The 4,375-nt window shown below is 44.8% G+C and overlaps 1 non-coding gene across 1 annotated transcript; it reads right to left on the bottom strand.

Annotated features, from left to right (window-relative positions):
* Nucleotides 1-2,726: 2,726 nt before the first annotated feature.
* On the bottom strand, nucleotides 2,727-2,801 carry TRNAA-UGC (transfer RNA alanine (anticodon UGC)). Its single transcript has one exon. It is a non-coding gene; the product is annotated as a tRNA-Ala (tRNA).
* Between the last annotated feature and the right edge of the window lie 1,574 nt (nucleotides 2,802-4,375).

Below are 4,375 nucleotides of genomic sequence, written 5' to 3'. Positions count from 1 at the left end.
TGGATACTTATGTATGTATGTGGATCCATAACCAGAAATGGAGCCAGTGAAACAGTGAGAGAGTAAGAAGCTTTGGCATGAACGAAGGGAGAGGGGTTAATTACTGTATGTACATTTGCAGCTGAACAAGCTAGGGCAAGAATGCCCATGCTAATTTCAGGCTATAAACTCAGCATATATATTAACCAGGAGGCCTCCTCCCTTTTCCCAGTTGGCAAAGTTACATCAATTTCTCCCCACCCCCTACCCCCACCGCACTCTCTCTCTGAACTTTTTCCCCACTGGACTCTACTGAAAGCCAGAAAGACTAGTTGGTCTTCTGTACTGTCCATGTATTCCAGACCTTAGGCTAATATGAAGACCCTTGAGACTGGCACAGTTTGGGGAAGTAGAGAAAAATGTCTTTGAGAAAGAATCCCTCATGTGGCAGTGGTTAGCATTAGTTGCTCCATCTTCATCCCCCTCATTTGTTGTTTTGAGTCTGTTTTAACTTGTCAGCAACTGAGTCATGTTGAAATGTATTTTGCAACCCCAGTTCTTCAGACTTTCAGTAGCGCAATCATTTTGGTAGACAGAACATGTTTGAACAATCTTGTGTGCCTTTTCTCTGGTAATGGGGTTGAATCATACAGAGCATGAAAAATCATGTACCGATATCTGCATCTTAAAACGTGCCCTAATGCTGGGAGAATGTATAGTTCTGGAACAGTCAAAGCCTCCAGTTGACCTATTCCAGTTCTTTGTGGAATTCCATAGTTTCTGGTGGCCTGTTTTCTCAGCCATTCCAGTGATCTGATCTCACTGCTTGACAGTGGTGTTTCACACCCATTAAAAGAGGAAAAGCAAAGCAAAAAAAGATAATCCTTTAGGTTCTTATCCTGTTCTGTAGCTTTAGCTGTATTAAAATGTCTCTTTCTCTGTAACTTTCAAGCCAGCATTCCTCAACCTGGCACCCTCCAGATGTGTTGGACATCAACTCCCATCAGCCCCAGCCAACATAGCCAGTGGTCAGGAATGCTAGGTGAGCACCAGGTTGGGGAAGCAGCACCACTGCTTAAGCTGCAGTGGTGCAAATTATAACAGGTGTCATTGCAGCTAAAGCTTCCAAGGAAAGGTACATACCCTGCAGCCACTGCTTTGCTCCTCAGGGGGGTTAGCTAATATTTGAAACTGCTAAGGCAAAAAAAAAGCACATAACATGAGAGGAACTCAAACATTCTCCCAGTCATTTAGTGTGTCACAAAGTTCCTTGTGGTAGCACAGCTGCACCACACAATGCTTAGGCAGGAGTAAAGATGTACAAGAATTTGGTTTCTGTTGCCAAATCATGCGAATATGTCCTTTTCACAATCATGAACATGAACATGAGCTGTACTTTTTTTCAATAAATGTTTGCAAATTTCTGAATTTGCACTTGCATTTGAATTTTTTAAAGTGCTTTGAAATGCTTGTTTCACCCCAAAATATGCATTTTCATGCTTAAATCAATGGGGGAAAGTATGCACTTCTTAAAAATATGCACAGAAATGCACACTTTTTCTGTTTGAAATGCACACTTTCCCATTTGCAAGAGCTAAGAAACAGGTTGAAAATGAAATTGGGAACAAGCCAAAATCAGCTCTGAAGTGATTTTCAGAGAATTTAGTTGAGCTCAACATTTGTGGGTTCTTCCATTCCTAGGCAGAAGCACTATAGTACTTCTGCACCAAAGCCAGGTCCTAGTGCAAGACTCTCGGCCAACTCTGCCAGTCCAAATACACCAGTCAGTGCTTGTTTTGAGATTCCTGTTTGCTATCCCAGTTTAAAAGTCCCAGACCTAGAGTTGGGGTGCCAAGCCCTTGAACATTTGGTGGGGAATTAAAAAAGAAGTGAAGCCTTTTCATAGGTGGGTCCCTAGTTGTTTCTCCAATTTCAAGCCAGTTCACAGGACCAAACTAAACATGAGACCATGCACATAATTAGCGATTGTGTGAATAGCTTTTATAAAGTAAATTGTGGGCACAGCGGGGCCAATCTAGACTGGGACCTGGGCATGGGGTAGGGGCCCACTGTGGCCCTGATCTGGATTCACACACATCTGCTATTTCATGGGGTAGCAGGGAAAGCTCCCATTGGAGAGAATAGGCACATTACCCCCATGCCTATAGCAGGCCAGGGGGATCAGGACCATTGCAGGAGCAAAGGGTTAAAGCACCCTTACCCACCATGCCAGGGTCCAATCCATATTATCCCACACACACCTGCAATTTATTTTTTTTAAAAAAACTCATTCATACCATTGCTTATTGCATTGTAGGCTGGTAAGTGCCTACTTTCTCTTGTTCCTAACACAGCTGGCAAAGAATCACTTTAGCATCAAGGGTCGTTTAACAGCAATGGAACTAAGTATTTCTAACACTCAAACTGATTGCCTACAGGAGTGAGGAACCTGCAGCCCTCCATTGACTCCCTCCCATCAGCCCCAGCCAACATGGGCAATGGTCAGGTTGACTGAAGTTGTAGTGCAACAGCACCCTGAGTGTATTTATTGTTAGAACAGTAATTTACATTAGGGCAGACAGAAAGGACAGTTTTAGTCTTCATTTTACCTCTCCATCTAGAAACATAGGAAGCTGCCTTACACTGAGTAAGTGTAAGCCCTTCTTGGCCCTTCTAGCCCAGTATTGTCAACACTGACTGGCAATGGCTGTCCAGGGTTTCAGGCAAGATGTCTTCCTAGCCCTACCTGGAAAGGCCGGGAATTGAACCCGGGACCTTCTGCATGCAAAGCAGGTGCTCTACCACTGAGCTATGGCCCTTCCCTATCTCTTGGAGGGAGCAATCCTATCGGAATAGGCAGCCGCCTCCAAACTTGGAGGCAACTGCCTATCCAATGCATGGTGGAAGAAGCAAGGAGGGGATCCTCTCCTCCACCACCCTACATTCATGGCTAGAGGGCCAATTTTGGCTGTCTAGCCACAAGATGTTGGAGAGCAGGGTGGAGGCCGGATGATGCATAGGAAGAGTCATACTGGGACTGCTGCACTCCCTGCCCCTGCCCGCCCCCAGGAACACCCCCTTTTGCCCTGTTCCATGCTGCTCTTACAAGCACGGAGGATGGGGACAATCCATGCCACTTCCAAGGCAGCAGGAGAGGGGGCAGGGAGGCAGTTCTCCGGGACCCGTCCTGGGAGTGCAGGTTCCAAGGTCAGTTCCTGGAAACTGACCAATCCTATAGTTGGCTAGCTGCTGTCTAGCGGCCACAGGATTGCGCCCTAAGTCTTACATTTATTTTTGCCCTGGGTATACAGAGCTCTACAGGTCTCCATAGGTTATTTAAGCTGCTGATGACCAGTGTCCACCAACTTTCTCACAGTTATTTCTCACCTTTTCTGTCCCATCTTGTTGCACCATTCTCCATCTCTGGTATGCCCTAATGCCCTGGTCTTTTCATATGACTGTCTTTGTCCACCAACTTCATGGAGATAGTATCTGTCTTTTTAAAAGTTCTATAACACCAAAATAATTTGCAAGTGCTCCACCTCTCACCCCACCCATACACACACTTGTTATGGGCAAAGCTAGAGCTCCAAATGCTACAAAACGGGTGGTGGGAGACAACAGACATATTTTCCAGTACAACCGCTGCTGAAAAGCACTCTTTTAGCTGGTTGGTCTGCTAGTCCTCTGGAGAATTTATAGCAGAGTTTACTATAATACAGCTTGCGTTGCTATAAGAAAAACAAAGCTAGTTTTTCCGTGGAACATTAATTTAAGCATGTCACCAGGAATCAGTATTTTACATATACACTTATACCCATGGAGCTGTGGAAGGAAAGCACCATGTATACTAAAAACTACATACTTTTTGTATGAAAATTATTCATTTATTTCTTGTACTTGTATTCTGCCTGTCTAGTTCAAACCTTGAACAACTCAAGGTACAGTCAGGGCCAGAAATATTAGATATTAATATTAGAACAAGGATAACTGTTTTGGCAGTTGGCCTCCATACACCACCACATTGAAGTTGAAAGGAAACACACCCAGATAGGAGCAAAGTCAGAACTTTCATCTCTAATTCAAGGGGTGTGACAAAAGTGGGGCACTAACCATTCAGGAAGGACAGCCAGTGGCATACACCCCCCCCCCCATCATTGATGGCTCATAAGTAATGGAACAAAGGGCTGACAAGCAGCTGCATGGCCAGGTGTGGCCTGTTTTCTGGGTACCCCATGACCAATCAAGCAGATAAAGAGGCTGAAGGTGGTTCTGAGTGTTACATTTGCATTTGGTAGCTGTTGACTGGAACTCCCAACATGAGGTCCAAAGAGGTGTCCATGCAAGTGAAGGAGGCCATAATTAGGCTGAGGAAACAAAATAAACCCATCAGAGA

This window comes from Heloderma suspectum, chromosome 4 (assembly GCF_057233095.1).
Source record: "Heloderma suspectum isolate Gila_16-S chromosome 4, 16-S_ref, whole genome shotgun sequence".
Classification (NCBI taxonomy): Eukaryota; Metazoa; Chordata; class Lepidosauria; order Squamata; family Helodermatidae; genus Heloderma; species Heloderma suspectum.
Note: the sequence above shows the minus strand (reverse complement) of the source record. Positions and strands in the feature narration are given on the sequence as shown.